Source organism: Saccopteryx bilineata, chromosome 4 (assembly GCF_036850765.1).
Source record: "Saccopteryx bilineata isolate mSacBil1 chromosome 4, mSacBil1_pri_phased_curated, whole genome shotgun sequence".
Taxonomy (NCBI): domain Eukaryota; kingdom Metazoa; phylum Chordata; class Mammalia; order Chiroptera; family Emballonuridae; genus Saccopteryx; species Saccopteryx bilineata.
Genome location: NC_089493.1, coordinates 56,891,890 through 56,914,570, shown reverse-complemented (window position 1 = coordinate 56,914,570; position 22,681 = coordinate 56,891,890). Strand labels below are relative to the sequence as shown.

At 46.9% G+C, this 22,681-nt stretch overlaps 1 long non-coding RNA gene across 1 annotated transcript in view; it reads right to left on the bottom strand.

Moving 5' to 3' along the window:
• The window catches only part of LOC136335172 (uncharacterized), a 39,821-nt gene extending 23,978 nt beyond the window's left edge, over positions 1–15,843 (bottom strand). The window contains exons 1-2 of the long non-coding RNA XR_010731277.1: positions 15,707–15,843; positions 14,548–14,611 (exon numbers count right to left, since the gene is read on the bottom strand). This is a non-coding gene — a long non-coding RNA (uncharacterized lncRNA). The remainder of the gene's footprint in view (positions 1–14,547; positions 14,612–15,706) is intronic.
• Positions 15,844–22,681: the final 6,838 nt, after the last annotated feature.

Sequence of the window (22,681 nt, the reverse complement as noted above, 5' to 3'; positions counted from 1 at the left end):
AAAACAGGTGGGACTCCTCAAAGCTGCTGTTATGGTCTTAATGGGTTACAAAAGGATGCTAATGAAGACGTTGGAGGAGAGAAATGTTACTCTCTCAGAGAATAAGGGGGAACTCTCATTTCTCAGAGGGATTTGGTCTGCTGGGGCATCTTTGAAAGCATCTTTCTCTGCATCACCGTGGGAGGCAAGAGAATCCCTAAAATGTAGTACTGCCTGGAGCAGTGTAGTTCCTAAGAAATGAAACCCCTCTAACATGGCACATTGAGTCTGCGCTCGAGTTATTGGCAGGACGAAAGGATTGCCTTTTTCTGCCAGTGATTACTAAAGCTTCAGGATGCCTTTCGAAGTGTTCCCACTCCAGACATGCCATCCAATCTGGGTAACGTTACCATATTTGAAATGTCCCTATAACATGGACCATATTGTTGTTGTCATTATTTTAAACTTACTTGTTCCCATAAGGGTAAAATGTGCATCACACAAAATCTAGAAAATGCAGAACAGTAGCCAACATAAGGCTGAGGAAAGTTGTTGCATGACTAGAACCAGATTAAAACTTTCAGATACATTACCTCATTTAATCTGCAAGAACCCTCAGAGAGAAGAAGCATTCTTCCTATTTTTAGACGAGAATTCTGGGCCTCGTGGCCATGCAGGGATTTGCTCAGAACTCCCACGTGGAGGCCCGTGGCCTGGCCTCACAGCTCACTCTCATCCCATTGCCTGCCGTCACAACCACGAGACATTTTGGAATATTTTCTTTTGGTCTTTCTTTTTTTAAAGCAAGCATTTTAACTTTTGATACAATGTTTGGGTCCCTTCCTTTCAAACACATGAAAAAGCCAGTTGTGCTTCCAGCTTTCTGTGTGCGTGATTTAATCAGAGAAACAGTTTTCCAGGTAGTCTTAGCCTTGGAGCATTCACTTGGCAGATGGCACACCACGTGAACTATTGCAGGAGCTCCTCTCAGATAAAGAGTTTGTCTTGGCATGAGCTAGGCTGTTGATGAAACTCAGTTCGAAGGCACCTCGCTCTTGTAGAAAGAAGGGGGGTGCTGAGGGAATGAACGCCGGCGGCAGAGCCGAATGGAAGGAGGGGACTGGGTTTCCCACCACTTGGACTGATTAGCAAACCACTCTTCTAATCACCCATAAGAAGGGAAGCTTTTTTAAAAATAAGGACATTTTTGTTTTTGGATGACATGGGAAACAGAAAAAGCAATCTTTCCACAGTTATATGTGAACCCAGAAAGAGGAAGCCAAGGGCCGTGCTGGCTTCTTGGAGGGAGAGCCTTGCACAGCCCCCATCCTCACTCGGCAGGCCGAGGAGGCTACGGCTGTGGGGACCGGAACACACAAGACAGAAACAAGCCCCAGGGAGACAGGAATGGTCTATGGAGAAGAGGGGCAGGCCTGGATTTCCGGCCAACAGGGCAAGAGCAGAGGCAATATTTGTCTTAGAACCCTATGCAGTTATAAAAACTCCCAATCTGAGATGGTGGAAACCTGCGTCAACTGGCAAATCTCTTTTATAACCTTTTCTTCTGGTTAAAAGGACAAAACCCACATCTACATTTTTCTCTTTTTTCGTTTTTTTAGTGCACACATGATAGAGAGAGAGAAAGAGAGAGAGAGAGAGAGAGAGAGAGAGAGAGAGAGAGAGGAAGGGAGAAGCATCAACTCATAGTTGTGTCATTTTAGTCATTCATTGATTACTTCTCAAACGCACCTTGACCAGGGGGCTCAAGTTGAACCAGTGACCCCTTGGTCAAGCCAGAGATTTCTGGGCTTGAGCCCGTGACCCCAGGATCATGTTGATTATCTCATGCTCAAGCCAGCAACCCCACACTCAAGCTGGAAGAGCCCATACTCAAGCCATCGACCTCGGGGTTTCAAACCCAGGACCTCAGCGTCCCAGGTTGATGCTCTAACCACTGCGCCACTGCCAGTCAGGCCCACATCTACATTGTTCTGGCTAATGCCTTGCCTTGGCTTCCTTTGGTCACATAGACTCATTGACCTACACTGGAGTTGCTGGGTGGGTGGGGGCCACAAACATGGACATTCACATAGTAAGCATTTTCCAATGCAAACTAGATCCCTCCGCTTTCTTTCAGGTTAAGGGCTTTGCTCATTAACTACCACGGCTTCCAGTCTGAACCCTCCACCAAATGTCCTTGGTTTTCTCCCTTTCATATTTCAACCCCGTGCTTTTTGGCTAGGGTATAAAGAAAGGGAAAATCTGAAATGTTTTCGCTCTCAAAGCCCTGATTCCTACAGAGGAGAATTAAAAACAAAGCACTCTTGGACTCTTAGCAGAAATGGCAGCAGTATCTCTGCTTAGAAATCTGCAGGTGAAGGATGGAGTGAGAGTCTGTTTCTCATTAGCATTCCTGGCAAAGCATTCCGAGGCACATCTGGAAAAGCAGGGAGAAGGCCTGCCGGTGAGGGTTGTTTAATAAGCCCCTTTCTCCCATCACACGTCTGTTGGCTTTTCCTTCTCAGGGTCATCTGGGACCAGGTTTCCCAATCCCCCTGTATCGCTCTCATGTGTCTGAACATAATCTGAGGATATTGCGTATAAAGTGAAGAATCCAAATAAGGAAAACCCATTTCACTCTCATTTTTCTAAATGCCAACTGAAGTTCTCCTGCAGACAATTTCACTTTTACAGATGCAGTGAATTTCCAGGACAAGAGTCAATATTAAGGATCCCTTACATTTACTTACATAGTTGCAGTTTTCAGGGAGCTCTGCTAGCCATTGTTTGCTTGAAGTAGCAGATCTCCAATTTACACAAAAACAAAACAAACAAAAACCAAACCAAACGAAGAAAGCCCTGAGGTCCAGAGAGGATAGGTTACTCACACAGTTTCATAGCCAGCGGGGGCCACAGCTGGGACTAGAAAGCACCCTGTGTGTTTTTTCTTTTTAATTATAGTTTTATATGATTATTTGGTTTTTGTTTTTTTTTTCTCTCTATTTTTTTTTTCATTTTTCTGAAGCTGGAAACAGGGAGAGACAGTCAGACAGACTCCCGCATGCGCCCGACTGGGATCCACCCGGCACGCCCACCAGGGGCGACGCTCTGCCCACCAGGGGGCGATGCTCTGCCCATCCTGGGCGTCGCCATGTTGCGACCAGAGCCACTCTAGCGCCTGAGGCAGAGGCCACAGAGCCATCCCCAGCGCCCGGGCCATCTTTGCTCCAATGGAGCCTTGGCTGCAGGAGGGGAAGAGAGAGACAGAGAGGAAAGCGGCGGCGGAGGGGTGGAGAAGCAAATGGGCGCTTCTCCTGTGTGCCCTGGCCGGGAATCGAACCCGGGTCCTCCGCACGCTAGGCCGACGCTCTACCGCTGAGCCAACCGGCCAGGGCTGGTTTTTTTAAAAATTAATTATTTATTTTAGAGATAGAAGAAGAGGGAGGAATTGCTCCTGTATGTGCCCTGACCGGGGACCAAACTGGCAACCTCAGCACTTCAGGACGGTGCTCTAACCATCCAAGCTATCTGGCCAGGATAGATTATTTACTTAATACTTCCCTCACCAGTGAAACTATAAGCCCCACTACTCAGCACAGTGCCTAGGACACAAAGGGCACACACACACACACACACACACACACAAAATGTTTGTGAAATAAATGAACAAATGAATAAAAAACTGCCCAACACAATGGTGAAGTCTGAACCCAGACCAGCTTCCTAACTTCCTTGGTGAGCTAGCCAATGAGGGGTTTCCCAGGGAACCTTTTGGACATTCTCATTGATGCTATGCGAAACCCTTTTGTTAAATATTGAGAAAGGTCCTAAAAAGTCAGAGGCTGGGTGACTGTTAATTGTGCAGGATTTCTGCTTGTTGCCAGCTTAGGGAACATAAGGGACAAATGGACCAGGGGTGTCTACAGAAGTCTACTCATGTGCTGGGATTATTGCCAGCTCGCTCTCCCATCTCTGTGTCCTGGGGACCCATCACTGCTTCATAGTGGGTGCCTGAGGGCCTGATTCAGTCTGAATAATAGACTCATTCTCCCAGGCCTTGCCCACCAATCCTGCGGCCTGAGAGAGCTCCAGCACTTGGCTGGCTAGCATTAAAGAGTGGTCATGGCACCCATCCTCCAGTTCACATGGGAAACAGTTCAGGGAAGGGGGAAGAACTGGTTTGTAGGTGGCAGAGCTGAAACCAGAATCTGAGACTCCTGGATCTTCGGATGGATTCCCTCTACCACTATGGGACTCCCTCTACCGCCACTCAGATGGTGTGCTCAGCACCTGGCGTGTGTGCTCAGCATTGCCTATACTAAATTCCGAAAGGGAAATAAAGTCTGGAAAACTAAGTACACAAAGACTAAACATGCCACATATGTGCAAATTATGGTCCCATATGGTTCCAGGAACTTAAATTTTTGTTGGAGAGTGAAACTAAGTTCTTGAAATGGTGACCGATGAAAACTTGCAAGTTTAAGGCAATTATGTGCTACATTTTATTTAGAAAATAGTCCAGGCACTGAGAGGTCTAAGAGGAAACTTGACAGCTGAAACAACTCTACAACTCTAGCTCGAGTGCAGCTGTCGCACAGTGAGAAATTTCTGTGGGTCTGGATGTCCCCAGGGGTGTAGTGCCCTGGCAAAGGGCACAGTCTTTGGAGTTAGACATCCACGCCCCACTGCCTCCTAGCTCTGTGACCTTGCACAGGTCTTCGGGCCTCCCTCAGCCAAGGCACACGCAGAACAGTCAGTGAGTACACAACTAAGTGGAGCAACTAAGTGAAATAACACATTGGTGCTTCTCTCTCTCCATTTCTCTCACTCTCTCTCTCAAATCAATGGAAAATTAAAAAAATAAAATAAAAAATAGCCTGACCTGTTGGTGGCACAGTGGATAGGCTGTCAACCTGAAATGCTTGAAATGCTGAGGTCACCAGTTTGAAACCCCAGGCTTGGCCAGTTGAGGCACATATGAAAAGCAACTACTACGAGTTGATGCTTCCCACTCCCCACCTTTCTCTCTCTCTCTCTCTCTCTCTCTCTCTCTCTCTCTCTCTCATCTCTCTAAAAATCAATAAATAAAATCTTTTTAAAAATAAATAAATAAAAAGCTTGTTTGCAGTGATATCCACTGCTCAAATTTGTGAAGACTTGCCCCCAGGAGTAATTAGCACATTCCTATTAATTTCTTTGCTTCTTTTTAAAACAAATTTTGTCAGGTGAGCTCCTTCCGATTCTCAATTATTGAGAGAAGACTCTATAATTAAGAGCTTGTCTAAGGCCATTCTTTTCTGAAAGTTAATAGGATAATTCTCGGGAAGTGGTATATTAACAGTACCTTTATGAAAGGCGATTCTCTCTAGGAAGTCCTTGTTTCCTTCCAAGGGGAGGATTGGTGATGGATCTCCTGGATGCTCCCAAGGGCTTTCGGAGGGCAGCTTCCCGACTGATAGGTCCTGTCACGGCTGAACTCCTGGGTTCAGTCTCAGCCCATTCAATGGCTAAAGACTATGTTTGTCTTTTATAGAGGCAGAGGAGACCAACCTAGACCAGAGAATTTCTCTTTCTAGAATATTTTTGGATTATGCAAAACTATATAAAAATTAATTTCTGAAGTTCTAGACACAGAGATATCTCTGTCTTGGTGTGCCATAGTTATTTAGAAAATTTTTACTTAATCCTGGGGGAAGAAAGCTCTTTTAATTGAAAGGTTATGAGTAGAATAACACCACCTACAATTTCCATTTATTAAGTATCTCCTCCTATTGAGTATTTATTATGTGGCAAGCATTATGTGAAGGACTTTAAATGCATTATCTCATTCATTTTCTTTTCTTAGCTTCTTACATTAAAATGTTAATTCATTTATTTTCCATCTTGTTTTGCCAGTAAGGTATTTTAATGTTACAAATCTACCTCTAGGTAATGTATCCCACAAGTTTTATTCTGTAGTTCTTTCATAGTTGTTCAAGTCTAAATATTTTGTAATTTTGTAGCCTCCCTTATTTTGTAATTTTATTAACTTTCTCTTTAATCCACAATACATTTAAGGGTATGTTTGTTTCTAATGTAATTGCATTGTGTATAGAAAATATGATTTTTATACTGTAAATTATTTAACATTTGTTGAGACTTGCTTTGCTAAAATGGTTAATATGAGCTTGAAAAGGATATGTATTTTCTACTCAGATGCAGGCGTCCATGCACCTACACCTGGTCAGGTTCAAATTAGCTCTTCATCTTTTATACATCTTCCCTCTCTTTTGTCTGCTTGATCTACCAGATCCTGATAAAAAATATTCTGCTCTGCCCTGGCTGGTGGCATAGTGCATAGAGTGTCCCAGAGCACCAATTCACCAGCTCAATCTCGGGGTCACCGGCTCCACCCTGAGGTTACCAGCTCGACCCCAAGGGAGCCCTGGTCAGGGCATGTATGAGAAGCAATCAGTGGGTGCACAACGAAATGGAACAATGAATTGATGCTTCTCTCTCCCTCCCCCTCTTTCTCTCTCCTCCTTCTCTCTCTCAAAAAAATTCTACTGTGGATATGAGTTGATCAATTTCTCTATCATTAGCCCTATTAAGTGCATAAAAATACATAATTGTTATATATTCTTGATGGGATGTTACTTTTATGACTATGCAGTATCCTTTTTTATTCCTAATAATGCTTTGGTCTTAAATTTTATTTGGTCTGATGTAAATATTGCTAGACATGTGTATTAGTCTCCTAGGGCTGCCATAACAAGTTACAAACTGGGTGGCCTGAACCCAGACACTTTTTCTTTCACAGTTCTGCAGGCTAATGTCAGAAACCCAGGTGTTGGCAGGGCTGCCCCCTCCACACCCTCTGGGAGGGGGTCCCTCCTGCCTCTTCCAACTTCTAGCAGCCCGGCATTCCCTGGCTTCTGGAAGAACACCACCACATGGCTGTCTTCCTGTGTCTGCAGGTCCCTCCTTTTCTTATAAGGAAACGAGTCATATTAGAGTCAGGGCCCACGCTACTCCAGTATGACCTCATCCTAACTAATTACATCTGCAATGACTCTACTTCCAAATAAGGTCACATTCTGAGGTACTGGCTGTTAGGAATTCAACAAATCTTTCTGGAGGAGAAAATTCAATCTATAACAATATATTTATTTTTTGGTCTGCATTAGATGGGTACTGTATATCTTTTTTCTGCTTTTTATTTTCGAGATCTTTCTTTATGGTTCTGTTTTAAGTGTGTCTCATAAACTTTGTTCATTTGTTTTATCTAAGTTGGTAGTCTTTTAATAGGTAATTTGTCTATTTTATTATAATGGCTAATATATTTTAACATTTCTTTCATATTTATTTTCTATTTACCACCCCTTTGCTTTTTCCCCCCTCCTTTTTTTCTTCTCTCCTAGGCTAAGATGTGTTTGCCTGGATTCCCGCAAACGCAGAGTCTCAGATAAAAGCTTATCTGAAGCTTGTTTATTTTAGGAAATGATTGAAGGAATAGGAGTGGAGGAGGGGGCAGGAAGAATGAAACAGAGATAACAAAAAAGCAGAGGCAAATGGGGTTCCAGCCCATAAGAGATCTGGAAAGAGGTATATAGAATACATCTCAGCCTTGCTCACAGAGATATTAATATTGTTGTTTGAATGCAGGCATGTCATGTCATTTTAATTTTCTCTTTAATTTTCTTTTTTTATTAACTGAGAGACAGGGCGGCAGAAACAGACTCCCGCATGTGCCCCAACCAGGATCCACCCGGCAAGCTCCTTATAGAGCAATGCTCTGCCCATCATTGCAGCTGCTCTATTGCTCGGCAACCGAGCTATTTTAGTGCCTGAGGCGAGGCCATGGAGCCATTCTCAGCACTTTGGGACAACTTTGTTCCAACCATTCGAGCCATGGCCGTGGGATGGGAAGAGAGAGAGAGAAAAAGAAAGTTGAGGGGAAGGATGGAGAAGCAGACGAACTGACCAGGAATCGAATCTGGGACTTCTACATGCCAGGCCAACACTCTGCCATTGAGCAAACCAGCCAGGGTTTAATTTTCTCTTTCTATATCACATATCATTGCTATGCATTTGGAGTAGAGGGTATTTCTCACAGTATGAATTCACACTGCCATCTTGGCTGTCATTTGACTTTCACATAATCCCATGAGGCACTTTATCATCTCTATTTTAGAAATGAAAAAATTGAGGCTCAGAAAGGTGAAGTAACTTGCCTGAAGTCACACAGCTAAAAAGCAGTAGAGCCAGAACTCCAATTCCAAAGCCATTCCTCTTAACTATAAGCTCAGCTGCCTCATGTGGTGCTGGCTATGAGCTGAAACTAGCCCACATTTACCTGAGTTTCAGTGTCACTTCTTATCTCAGCCTCAGCGTCCAATGGGGTTCAATTTTTCCACGGAAAGGAACAACAAATACTATACCACTAAATGGTCTCTGTGTGAGTTTGAAGCCATCTCTGTCCAAATAGGAGTATTCTAGAGAGAATATTCTAGAAGCCAAGAAATTTTGGAACCTTTAGTCTAAGGATTTTGTTATTGTTTTTTGCTTTGGGTCCACTGCTCTATCTATTTCCCAAAGAGTATGGATTGCTAGGTAAATTGGATAATTATTGACTAAGTCAGAGCTGCTGTGACCAAGAAATTAACCATGACTGTTTCTCCTGCAGGCTGACAGGGAAAGAATGTGAGGTACAGTCCCCTTCTTTTCCAGAGGCCCTGTGTCTCACAGGGCTCCGCTTCTCTTGCCCCGGGTGCAAATCAGAAGCTGTTTTTAGGTTTTCCAAGGGTCTGGAGACTTCACACTAATTGTTAGAGGTGGAGAGGGCCAGGAGAGTCTGGGAAGGGGCCCGGGAAGTCAATAAAGGCTGGCCAGACCCTATTGTGCTGGGCCTCCACCAGGCTCGCAAGAGGAGGCATGGCCTTGGAGTGGCTAAGAGGGGGAGGGAGAAGTCCAGGGACAGAACATTTGCCCTGTGGCCTTTGATTTGAAGAGAATGCAGTGAATAGCAGCAGCAGCAACCTAAACTGGTCCATTGCAGCTTAGACTTTGGTTTAGCCCATCAGTGACCATTGCTGACTGGATACCAGTCCCCAAGGTTCTAGGCTCCTGAAGGCCTCAGAGTTTTGCATGCCAGGGAAGGAAGGGAGTCTGAAAAGTGGCTGGGATTGAATTTTCTGAGGCCCTGGTGGCGGGGGCCTAAGTATGATCTAATTTGATTCAGAAAATTCGTGACATGTCTTGCAACACATTCCCAAGTCGTGGAACGATTTATATCAGTTATGCTAAATAATGACCAAATCCTGAAGGGAATTTTTCCAACATATTTAGTCAAACAGGTCTTACTTTTTTTTAAAATCCTTTGGAAATGGTTGATCAATAACTGACAGGATATAACTATTCCAAACCATTCTGGTAAAAATATCCTCTATCCTGGTTATTTAAATCCCAAATTACCTCCAGATGAGGTTTTAAAAACACTCTGTGATTAAATCACACCAAACGGAGTTTCTGTGGGAAAATTCACTGATTCTGATAATGACCTGGGAGTTTTTGAAAGGCCCAAGGTCCAGACTGGGTTAGAAATTCAATTTGGGGCCTCAGAACCCTCCGTCTCTGTGGCTCAACACCCCCACCCCCCACCGGGTGGTGCCTAGAGGGTTGCCCTGAGCTGAATGTCACTGGAAGTGCTTAAGGAGACCAGAAGTGGGAAGCGTCTCTGGAATCTCATGACCCTTTCTCACCTGCCTTTAGGAGACCAGAGAGGCAGCACAGCAGGAGAGGAGCCCCAGGGCAGGGCGGAGGCTGGGCCCCAGGGTTGGGAGGCAGCCCATGCTTGTGTCTGTGCATCTGTGTGTACACGTGTGTGTGTGGCTGATGATGGTCAGGCTGTATGTGTGTCTTCATATGTGTCTCTGTGTCTGTTTCCACGTGTCTGTATGTGTCTGCCTGTCTGTGTGAATTTCTGTATCTGTGCATTTTTCTGTGTCTGTGTGTTTGTGTGTTTCTGTGAGTCTCTGTGTCTCTGCCTATCTGTGTGTGTGTCCGTGGTGGGAAGAGGGGGTCAGAAATGCATTTGTGTCAAGTCTTGGTTTCCTCAGAGCAGGTGGTTCACAGCGCGGGTGGCCTAACCTCTCAGACCAGACGCCGGCTCTGGCGCTGCGGCCCACCTGCGGCACAGCTCCTGCACCTGTGGCCGGCGTTCCGGCAAAGAACAGGGAACTTCTGTCTGGCTGACTGGGGTGGGGAAAGGAGCAGAGAGGAGGGTGAAGGGTGAGGCGACCAGCACCCTCAGCGAGAGCTGGGGGAGCCAGGGAGCTAGGGTGAGCTCAAAACTGACTCCAAAGCTCTCGAAGAAGGACCGCTCAGTTTCCAGCGGGGTCGTTGCTGGCTCTGCACGTGCCTCTAACCACGGTGTGCGTATGCGCCAGCACCAGACCTCCCCCTTCACCCTCTCACACTGTTCTGCCTCCCAGCCCTGCTGCGTGGGATCACACCAGGCAACGTGGGTGGGAACGCCTTTGTTTTCTCTCTGCTTGGTTAGGCACTCCGCTGGGCACTTTCCACTTGCGATTAGAATGAATGAGCTTGTTATCCCTGTTTTACAGGTGAGAAAACTGAGGCCCACAGAGGAGAAATGGGTTGCTCAAGACAAGGGGCTCATGAGTATCTGAGCTGAGGCCAAAGGCAGTGTCTTACCTGAGAGTCCTCTATCTGTGGATGGCCCTCTTCAGACCTTCAGAAGCCCGCACACACGCTTGAGGGCCCTTTATGGAGGGTATGAGCCCGGACAGCAAGGGTTTTCACATCAAGATAGTCTCTGTTTATGCTCCACACACACCAATGGCAAACCTGTAGGACTAGTGAAGTTAGCCATTCTTTTACACACCTCTTCTCTTTCTGGGGTGGAAAAAAGAGTACCCATCCAATTAGTGTAGTGTGAGCTAATGAGCAGAGAGCACTGAGCTTTGGAACCAGACAGCCTGGAATGTATAATAAATCTCCATTTATTAGCTCTGTGACCCTGGATGAGTCACTCAACCTCTATCAGCTTCAGTTTCTCATCTGGAAAATGGGATTTTTCAGTGGTGTTTACCTCACTGGCTGCTGTGGGGATTTGATGCAGCCATGCCTTGTGTGTGCATGGCATTCGGCACCCAATAATTGCACCATAATTGGAAGTGATTATTCCTAATAATAATGGTGGTATTAGCAAAACAAACAAAAAAACAACCAACCAAAGCATCTAAAGATGATCACCAAAAAAAGTAGGGTGAACACAGTCCTATGTAGCAACAACGATGTAACATCTGAGCTGTTGCCAAAAGTCTAGAGAGGCACCAAAACCAGAGAGAGAGGGGTGGTGAGCAGCAGCTGCCTGGGAAGAGGGAGGGGACCGAGGTCAGGGACCCCTCACCTTGAGGCAGAAAGTTCTGTGATTGATTCAGATGGATAGCTCTAACCCCCACCTCTTCTGTTCTCGGAGCTTTAATGGGGGCACCCCAAGTACTGAGTGTTGCATAGATAGGACAAGTGTGATCCAGAAGAAGGGTTGGAAGTCAAAGCTGGGAGGGAACACAACAGGAGGGGGCAGCCTGGCACCAGGCCGAACCACATGTCTGCTGTTTGTCCCCATCGCCTGTCAGCTGGGAATTCTGCACGTCATCAGTGCAGTGGTCAGCCCGGAGTGAAGACCCTGCGCTAGACCAGCCGCGGCGTCTGTCAACACCTGTGCACCTCAAGGGGAATGCTTTTTAATGGTTTTATTGTCTTGATTAACAAAAAATATTCTTGAGCATTATTTAAAAGTATATTAAAACAAAGCAGAAAAAGTATGAAAGTCAAGTATTATTGGATTTTTCAGGCTATACGTATATTATATACATACATATGCATATATATAAACTTTATATTATGGGAGTTTTCGAACATCACGAATAGGATGATGAACCCCCATGTACTCATGACCCACCTTCAACAACTGCAGTAGTGTGAGCATGAGGGCCCTAGTTAAACAACATGGCATTTAACATCTTTCCAATATGTCAATGAGCTCCAGTGACCCCATAAGGGAAGTGTGTTAAATCTCCTAATTTAACACAAGCACCTGAAATTACTCCCCATCCCATTCCCCAACTGCCTTGATCACCTATCTGAATGAAGAAAGAGGTAAGTTAATTAACTTGCTCCAAATCATACAGGAACCTCAACTTGTTCCTGGAACTAATGTTTATTGAGCACTTACTATGTGCTAGCTACTCCATATCTGTATTGGCCCACTGAATTCTCATAGCAGATGTGTAACATGTATCCTATCTTCATCCCTGTTTTACAAATGAGGAAATTCAATGTAAAGAAGTTGAACTATTTGCCCAACTTCACAGTTACTTAGAGGCAGAGCAAGGATTTAGACGCAAGCTTCCTGACTCCAACGCTGTGTTCTTAACCAGTGTACCGGGGCGGGGGGTGGGGAGGATCCAAATCAGATAACCCTTTATACTAAGCCTGACCTGGTTATAATGATTTCTTCTGGGAAAGCTGAGGGTGGAGAGGAAAGTCACCCATACTGAACACTGCTGTGGGACCAGGCACTGTGCTAAACGCTTCCCTGTGGTGTCCTAACAGACCCTTGCCATCAAGTTTATAGACCTCGTTGGAAGATAACAGCATTCTTCCTGGCTTTACATCCATCCTGGTTTCCTCAGTGCCAGTTCTTGGGTGGGATTATGTGTTTTGAAAAAATAGATACCTTATAAATAAATATACATAGAAAAAAGTCAGGAAAAATATGCACCAAATATTAACAAGTGCCAGTTCTCACCCACCTAGAGTGAGAGTGGAAAGGAGTCGGGGATTATAGGGTTTTGTTTGCTTAATTTTCTAATTTGTCTATGCAGGATTATTTGCATTACAGAGAATAAAGAAGGGGAAAAAAAGTAAAGAAAATGAGACTCTCAAGTGGCTTTCAGCAGTTTGGGGCTGGGGTGGGGACAAGCCCAACAAGTAGAGAGGTTGAGAGCCATTTGGCCATATGAGATGGGTGGCCCTGGGGACAGTGGGCACCAGTTTAGGTTAGGCCCAGGCTGGCTTTAAAGGTCATGGTATGTGGAGCTCTCAGCCCATCCTCACAGGACCCAGCGGCACTCAGAGGGCACAGCAAGTTGGCTCGTATAAAATATGCACTGCCACCAGCTCCGGTTTCTGGAGAGGCAAGCAGGGCATTCTGACACCTCCAGGCCCACAATTCTCTGGCAGGTCCTCCTAGGGACGGGCTGTTGGGATTAAAAATAACCCTCCATTGGGCTTGACTGCACTCTCCTTGCACTGGGGGCAGAGATGGGTGTTGTCAGCCTGGACAGCACTTTTAGCTACAGTATTCCCCTGCCCGGAGAGCCACCCTCCATCATGAGCCCTTGATTAAAAGGGGAAAAAAAGAAAAGAATCTGCAGGGTCTACCAGGTAGGAAAGTCACAAAGCCTCACTGGAATAACTACTCTGATGCCACTAAAATAGCATCAGAATGCTCTCGAGAGAAAGTGACAGGCCCTTTACTGACCATTTAAGCACCATGCAAATGTAAGGTCTGTAGCAGCATGAGGTAGGGTTTGAAGGGTGCTACGGGGCGTGGCTTGCCCCCAAATATCTATACAAGTTCAAAAATCCCACCATTAGAGACTCATCCCTTTCAGACTAAAAAGTATGCCCCCAAAGTCTCCTGTTAAAATGTTTGGGAGGGTTGTTGTTTATTATAAATAAGACTTTCTTAGGCTAGTAGAGATCGTTGCAATTTTAAAGTCTTAAAACTACAGAACCTCCCTCCCATTCTGATCCTTACTCGTCTGTGGCTAAGGGTCCACAGGTGGGTATAGTTAGTCTCCCCTGCAGATGAGAAGGCAGCCTCAGAGTGTCAGCTGTGGTGGTGCAGCTGTGATTAGAACCCACTGCTCTTTCCATTCTATCAGCAATCACATTAGATGCTCACCTCCTCGTGACCATGAGGAGCGGAGTGGGTGGGGCAGAGCACAGATGACTGTTGGGAGAGGACCGGCCTCTAGGAGGGTGGTTTGTAGGAGAGAAGCTCAGTCGCCTTACACCTCGCCTGCTTCACGGACAACGGTGGGGGGGGGGGGGGGCGGAGGTACAGGTGCTGCCTTTGGGATGACAGAGGAGTCACCTGGGGTCCCAGGTGCAGTTGTTTTATATGCTGCCTGGAGCAGTGGGTTGAGAAACAGGGCAAGAGAGACTATTGATGCCTACCGCCTGTGCCAGGCCAGGGTGTGATGAGGCGCGTTTCAGGTGTTTGCCATCCCTGCCCTGTCCCCACCAGCAACCCCACAGTAAAGGTACTGCTGGGAGTGGCCTGCAGCGTAGGAGAAGGAGGAGGTACAAACCACAAAACCAGACACCGCTTGCCTTGAAATCAAAACAGCTGCTCAAGAAGACTCCAGCAGATGCAAAAGCTGATATACTCACGTCCCCCACCGGGACAGGGAAGTCACAGTGCTCATCCATGCCCACCTAGAGACCCGTGAGATTACTGAGAAGAGCTTGGAAGTAAGATGTCACACTGACCCAAGAAGACAGCCTGGGCCGCGCAGCCACGCCCCTCTTTAGTCATGGATGCTTTCCTGAGGGTCTGTGTGGAGAAGAAACAGGCTACATGTAAGGCCAGGAGCCACCATGGTGGCCATTCACATGCAGGTTCCCTTGGATTTGGGCAGACGGTAAAGGAATGGCGGAGTCGGAGGATGGTGGGCCATTCTGTTTATTGGTGTCTCACCAAGACAGGCAAGCCACAAGAGAAGACAAGGGAAAAGCAGGTTGGGAAAAGCAGAAAACCTGCTTTTCCCATGAAAGGCAAGGGGTCAGGGAGGCCCCTGCAATGGTAATAGCAGGAACCGAGAGAGAGCAAGCTCCTGGTCTGCCCCACTTTATAGTATAGAAATCAAAACCTTTAATCCAATATACAAACAAGGAAGTCTCTGATACAAAGTCACTTATCTGAGGCATAATGGGATTCCTCATGAGAGGGCACCACCCACATCATGCTATAATCAAGGGTGTGGGGAAAAGCTTAGTCTTAAAACTAAGCCTCAGGCTATAACAACCCTGCCTGCTTACAGCCTGTCTTGCCCCCCCCCCCAATGCAAACTATAAGCGAGCAAACATATATATCAATTTACAAACTTATTTGACCAATACTACACAAGATGAAGTTACAAACATTTAAGCCAAAGCAACCCTGTGCAGCTGGTGGGAGGGCTCCATGTGCTCTTGAAATGTGGCTTTCGTGGCCCCTGAGTTTCTAGGTGGCACAGGAGAAAGAATTACTCTTAGGTGGATAGGAGAGCTCTCACAGCCCCCAGAACTCGGGGTTCTCATGGGAAAACCAGGGGGCTGAGCAGCAGGGCGCGTGAGTGGCCAGGCAGTGGTCTCCCCTGCACACTAATAGCTAGCTGGCCCGGCCTGTTCTCCTCCCTTTTTCCAGCACGGCTCCATGGTTCCTGGGAGTCCTTTGTCTCTTTCTGAGCACACTCCACTGAGGCTCGTTCCAAACTGCCTTTGCCAAGCCACCAAACTCACTCCCTCAACTTGATTTCAGCGCTCTTGTGGAGACAAAGCCAAAACCCTCTCGGTTTTCCTCATTGCATATAAGCCTGTCTCTGCATTCATCTCTTTCCTGCTACTGCTGTGGCAGGTCTGTCCCTGTTTCCCAAGGAAATCTCCTCACCTGTATCTTCCATTCTACCTGCTGCCCTCTCCCTGGGATTTTCCAGCATTTTCTCTGCAGGAACACGGTCCTGCTTTGGAGCGCTGTTGACCCGGCTGAGACGTTGCCTTGCACCTGGGGCCTTTACCGCCCTTCCCATCCTTGCCAAATACAGCATGTCTCTGCCTTTGTGAGTTCATTTGTTTGGTTGATTAATTTATTGATTGTTGCAAAAGCTGCCTCCGCTTTCCTGCCCCCACCACCTTTACCCTGCCCTTGGGGCCCAGCACAAAGGGTTCCTTATCACCGACCTGAGCAGCCGCCAGCCCTAGAGCCTGGCCACGTCAGCCCACAGACCTCACCTGCCTTTCCCCCAAGGTTCCCATGCCCTGACCACAGCAGGCACCCAGGTGTTCCCTGGATTCTGAGCGTGACTCACCTCAGAATCAACAGCTCTGTCACTCCACACTGAGGGCCCTTAGCTTGTCACAAAGCCTCTATTTCCTGTGTCGAGTGGTGATAATAATATTTGCCTCCAGGGGTTATTGTAAAGACAAACTAGGATAATAAATAACTGTTTAGCCTAGTGCTAAACAACATTAACCCTTTGAGTAGTATGAACATTTATATACATACATCCTCGTGCCTAACCATCCCTATAACAAAAATTTTTATTTTAAAAATGTGTAAAGGCAACATTAAAAAAAGACAAATGTATGATCTTCTTGTTTCCATAAATTGGTTATCAAACAAACATGATTTTAAGTTAGTAAAACTGGAACTGGAACTAATTTCAGTTTTTGAAAAAAAGCTCACTACACAAAGAGTTAAATACTCAATAGCTCATCCTTATTATTGATTATCTCCGAGCAAAGGCCTTCCCCAGACCGCTGGGTACAGGCAGCTCGGTTCCACGTTAGGGAGCCAGCTCACTACTGGACACCATTCCAGTTTTTAACAAGTTTCCCTATTTCTTTAATAAATACTGACATAGCACAAAGTATATGCAAGGCATTCTCTTAAGGACTTTACAAATTTTAATTATTTTAACCCTCAAAACAACACTCTGAGGTATTTCTGTTTTACAAAAGAGGAAATTTAGGCACAGAGGGGATAAGTAACGTGCAGAGATCACAGAGTTGGTCAAGTGGCAGAGCCAGGGATGGAACCCCAGCAGTCTGACTCCAAAATCTGTGTACTTAACACCAGACACAGGTGCCTGGTAGGTTGACTTCAATTAAAAAAATATATATATATATAACTCTATTCATGGGAGGGCTGAGAACAACACAGAACAGTCCCCACACTGGTTTCATTAAGGTCCACTTTATCGTATTTGTTTGTTCCCTCATTCATTCATTAAAATGTATATATATATATATGGAATATGGGCTAAGGCCCAATGGTGGACAGACAGCCATGGCCCTGGCTCCCACGTGGCTGTAAGTACCTAACAGCAGCTGACAGTGCCTGGCACACAGTAGGAGCTCCGAGGATTAGAATGGGCTGGGTCTCTGCAGAAAAGCCCCAGAGGGGTTACGGCAGGAACACCAAGTTCCACTAGAGGGCGCTGTTCAGTAGCTCTGGCCTGAGGACGGGCTTCTGTGCAAGAGGGGAGATTTAAAGGGCAGTATTGGGGTTGTTCAGGGAATCCTGGAGAGTTTTGGAGCTGGAAGGAATCACTCAGATTTACCAGAAAGGTCCTGAAGCAGGGACCACAGCCAAGTCCCCTGAGTCCAACACACCAGTGGCCACAGCCAACTGCAGGGCCCTGGGAGAAATGGGAACTTCCTTTGGTTTCTGACCAGTCAGCCCAGCACTGTCCCTTCCCTCTCCATGTTTTTCCTGAGGACATCTCTCCCCAAAGTCTTCCAGGCAGGCTGAGACAAAGATCTGGAGCAAGAACAACTGGCTTCAGGCTTGTAGCAGTTTGAGGTAAACAGGCAAGATGAACCAGTGTTAATTGGCCTCACTGAGCTAAATATAGACAGGGAGAGGGGAGGGATCCAGTGAAGGAAACAGGAAGATTACTTAATGCTGATTCCAAGAATATTTGAGGAATTGAGTGTTTATGTGCATTAAAAAGGAAAGAAATACTATAAGATTTCTAACTTAGATACAAATGTGGTTACTGTCCTACAGGATAATAAAACGATGATCTTTGGGATTATCCTTTCTACTGGCTAGAAATCTACAAGTTAACATGTAACTTCCAGCAGCTGGGCTCTATAATCAAATAGTACACAGGTAAGTCAAACACAGGTACTTCCTCTGGAGCATTAAATCTTTGGGTGGTGCTGTTCAACAAGGTCATATATGACTTTGATAGGATGCATTGTACTCTCTTTTGCCTATTTCTAAGTTCTGTATAATTTTTCTCAACAATAGTGTAATGCCGGTGGCTGAGGCCAGGCAGGTCCTCATTGGATTCGGGCAGGTGGTAGAGAAACTGCAGAGCCAGAAAGCATTGAGTCATATCCATTTAATAGAGTCTCACCACTGCAGACAAGCAAACAGGCAGGAGAAAACTGCTTCTCACAGCAGCAGGCAAATGAACAGTAAAAATGGCCGCTGGCAGTGGTAGCCAGGCAATCTGCAATCTGCCATCCGCCCCGAGGGCAAGAACTCAAGCCTTACATAGACTGCACACATGTGGCGCTGCCACGTGCTCATGCCCTAATCATACAAAGTACAAGTGAGCAAGCCTAACACAAGCTGTTTTCCCAACAAATAGCATGCATCTCTATCTGAGACTGTCTTATGTATTTATTTGCTTCTTGTCATCACAACCTGCTAGAATAAAAGCTCCATGAATGCATTAACTGTCCAATTTGATGACCACTGTGTCCCTAGACTTTACTTCAGTTCCAGGTGCAAAGTAAGAGTTCAATAAATAATTGTGAAATAAAGAAAAAATATTACATAGTCAAAAATTATCATTGGAGGCACATCCAGTGAATGACAGAGCTGGGGTTTGGAGCCAGGCAGGCACCATGGGTACATTTATGTTCTGAATTATCCATACTGTATGAATTTCCAGAAAGGAATAATTTATCTTCTCTGAAAAAAATCAAGGAAGGCTTCCTGGAGAAGTTGGAATGTGAATCAGACACTGTCACACAGGGGTACCAGATAGATTTACCCTCTGCTGTGTTTGCTACATTTGACACACGACTGACTCCAACTCACTGATGCTGGTGCCACCCCCACTCCCCAATCCCAGAGCCTACCAAAAGAAATGTGTGTGTTGTGAGTAGGATCAGGAGGGGCCAGGGTGCAGGCAGTCTACCTCCTTTCCGTGCCTCTATTTTCGGAGTAATGAGCAGGCCTTACTGACCTGGAGGGGCCAGCAACCGCAAGGAAATATGATTTTGCTGGCTGCACCTGTGCTCAAAATGTAGCCATCATTTCCAGATCCTCCACAGCTGCTTAATGAGATTGCCCTGTGTGTTGCCGGGCCCCCAGGGGCAGGGCAGGGCAGGCAATGCTTAAATACTTCATTAGAAAGACAGTGCCCTCCACCTGGTCTAGCCCAGCAGCCACCAGCACCGTACCAGCCTCCAGGGCCTGCACAGGAAATGTAGATGTGTGTTAGTGAGAGTGGGCTTTTCTTCTAGCGAAGAAGACCCAGGCCAGAGGGGCGGCTTCACTGCAGATGGTTTCCAATCGCAGCTCTCAAGATACGTACTCTGCTGCAACCACAATTAGACTGCATAGACCGGCCCCTGGAGCATTAGTCAGGTCCCGCCTGGAGAAGGCAGGGTCTTCTGGGCCCAAGCACACATTTGAGAGCCACAGGAAAAAAACGTGGGAGCGAGTCTCTAATCACAAGGTATATTAGGGTATTTTTGTGAGGGCAGAGGGGAGGGATGCTTACTGGGTGCCTCCATTGCTAAAAGGCGATGTACTAGATGCCTTCTCAGCCGCCCCAGATCCTCACACTGGACCCCCTCCACATGCACTTGCGCGCGCGCGCGCGCGCGCGCGCACACACACACACACACACACACACACACAGCACTGGGCTCCTTGATCGGCAGGGATTCACTGCAGATCTGCAAAGGCAGAGACAGATTTAACGGCGGGCACACCGGACGCACGCCCTGGGCCCCGACTTCTGAAGAACCCCACAAAACCCGAACTTTTATACTTTTTTCTAATGTAAAGGGACCAATATTTTCTTCAGCTCCTGGGGCCTCAGCCGACCTTAATCTGCCTCTGTACAAAGGGCCTGTTTCTGCCAGGCAGACAGAGGTTGTCCAGGGACTGAGGGAAAAGATCTCAGGTTCCTACAGCTTCTAAAGGAGGGAAGTGTTGACCAAGAAGTTTCCCTGAGGCACAGTTGGTAAAATGAAGTATTTGTGGGTCAAGTCTTATTTCCTTCTCTGATACAATGGCTCTCTTTCCAATAAAAATACTGAAACTGGGGAAGACAACAACGGTTATTGTCTCTGTCGATTGTCTGCTTAAAAGGAGGCAAGTCTGTTTTTTAGGAGCTTCTGCAACCCCTTACTGACCGTGGAAGCGATGCAGTACCTCCATGATGGGGACCGCCTGGGCACCCCCGCCCGGGACAGCCGTGGTCCTCACAGAGGCCACTGGCACCCACCCTCCTCAGCAGGGCTGGGGCGGGGCTTGCAGTCCTAACAGACCTGGGAGGCAGAGGTGGGTGTCAAAGGGCATTATGGCTATTATAGGTTCACGGTAATGATTCTCCACTTCCCCTCCTTCGGCAATGTAAAGTATCATTTTCTTAATTTTGCAGGTAAAACTGAGTCACAAAGTCAATGTCCTTATTGGCATCTTTGGAACAGAAAACAACTCAGAGGCCTCTTGACTCTTCTTTCCTGTAGGGTCCCAGGAGGAATGGCTATTTGCTCTGCCTGCCACACCCCCACCGCAGCCAGGGGCCTGTTGGTCACCCCAGGGGCTCAGCCAGACACCACCAGGCTGGGTTGCCAGGAAGCACCCAGGTGAGTTGGAATTTGTGGGGAGCAGGAGAGTCTCCTCTCACCTCTGGAAATCAAGGAGTCTGGGGGTGAGGGAGGGGGAGACTCTGCCCACATGCCACCAGGAGGGACCCTGTCTGAGCCACTCAGAGCTGACAGAGCCATGGGCCTGATGCTCTAAGAGGCGTGGCAGCTCAGCCCGCGGAGCTGGATGGGTGCTCCAGGGGCGGGGAGGCTGGCAGGGCACCCAGCTCTGCTCGGGGCCCAGAGCCAAGCACTGTGAGTGTTTACTGTCCCTGGAGAGCTCGTGTTGGTGGCCCCCTGCAGGCCCTTGACTTGTGAGGAAGCTGGCTGTGGAGGGCCTCTCCTGTCCAGCCCTCAGTCTTCCATGGGAGAAGCTGTGCAAATACCCCTGAGCTTCCCACTCAGAGAACAAAGGGCCCAGCTGCAGGCCTGTGTCTGGCCGCCTCCTCACTGTGCGTGGCATGAACACTATGCCATGTGGGATGACACTGGTCCTGCGCCCCATGGCCTCACGCTCCGCTCCGTGCACAGAGCTTCCTGGACACATATTCCTCCACCAGGCTTCCCTCAGCTCTGACAGCCTGAGTGGCAGAACCTGGGGTTCCACTCCTAGAGCAAAAGCAAACCCAGCTGAGACAGAGGCTTGTTGAGTCTTGGGGTCGGAGGTGCCTGTGTTCTGAAAGCCAAGGTGAACAGGAGTAGCTCACAATGGCCCCACCCCTGGTTTAATGCTCTGCTGTCACTCACTGTCTTGAAATTCTTAATAATTTTATCTTTCAGTTTGTGTTTAGCTAGTGAGGTCTGAAGGACAATGGGGAATGCCCGTAAGCAAAGGAGATACATGAGCACAGGCTAGACCAGCAACATGCGTGTCAGCTGCTCCACATACATACAGCATTCGATGTGCCCTGTGAACACGGAGGACCCACGGTGCATGAGAGTCAGCAAGAATAAATATGAGTGTAAGGTTAGCGTGTTGTGTCCATGATGCTGAAAAGCTCAAGACACTTCCTAATCAAATCAGAACTTGCTTCAAATGCAGAAAGAAGGCAATGATGGTCTAAGGAGCATGAACATCTGTCATGTCCTCATGTTCCTTCCCTATGTTAGCCCAACACTCACGCTGAGAATGATTCAATGTTCGGTGATGGCACGTACAAGTGAAATGCTTCCTTTGCATTTAAAAACCAGCATTGCATGCTATAAAGATCAGTAAAATTAATGATAATAATTTAATTTTTTTCTTAGAAAGACATTACATAGTAAATAAAAAACACCAAGATGAGAGAGAGAGAGAGAGAGAGAGAGAGAGAGAGACACTGAAAGAAAGAAGCTTTATATGTTAAGTCTCTTTGATGGTATTTTTTCTGCTTTTTTCCTCCTTCCCTTCCCAATGATCACTGTTATCAGTTTGGTGTGCTTTCTTCTATTTTTTTTCTGCTTTGTGAACAAAGTGTCCCTTGTTTTCATCCGGCACAACCTTTGCAGTTTATGTAGCTGGCTCTTTAGTCAATGCTGGGTCAGAATCTTGCTTGGCATGTGGGCATCTTTGATGAACTCTTTTCCATCTGGAAAACGGGGGCAATAGTTCACAGAGTTGTTGAGGATTCAGATAAGTAACAGGGCAGCCAAGCATTGGTGGCCTCTTAGATGGGCCGAGGCATTGATCTCTGTCCCGCACAACCCCATCAGTGGGGGTCACTGTCTACGACTTTGGTTTTCTCTGGTATTTTTGGCCTCAGCAGTCATTCGCACTCTGTTCTGGTGGTTTGCTGGACCTGCCTCATATCTTCTCTCAGCCAAAGGGTGGCCATGTGACCCGGCAAGGTCAGTCAGGATCTGTCCCCCAGGATTTGCATTGTTGAAAGGGCCTGATCCATCCCCATCCTAGATATGACCTTGGCTCATTTCTATCTTCTGGGACCCCTGGAATCACTCTGGGCCTGAGGTTTCTGAGCGCCCCCCACCCCTTTCAGCAGAAGTTCCCCTCATTCTGTGACCTGCTTCAATCCATAAGTCCCCT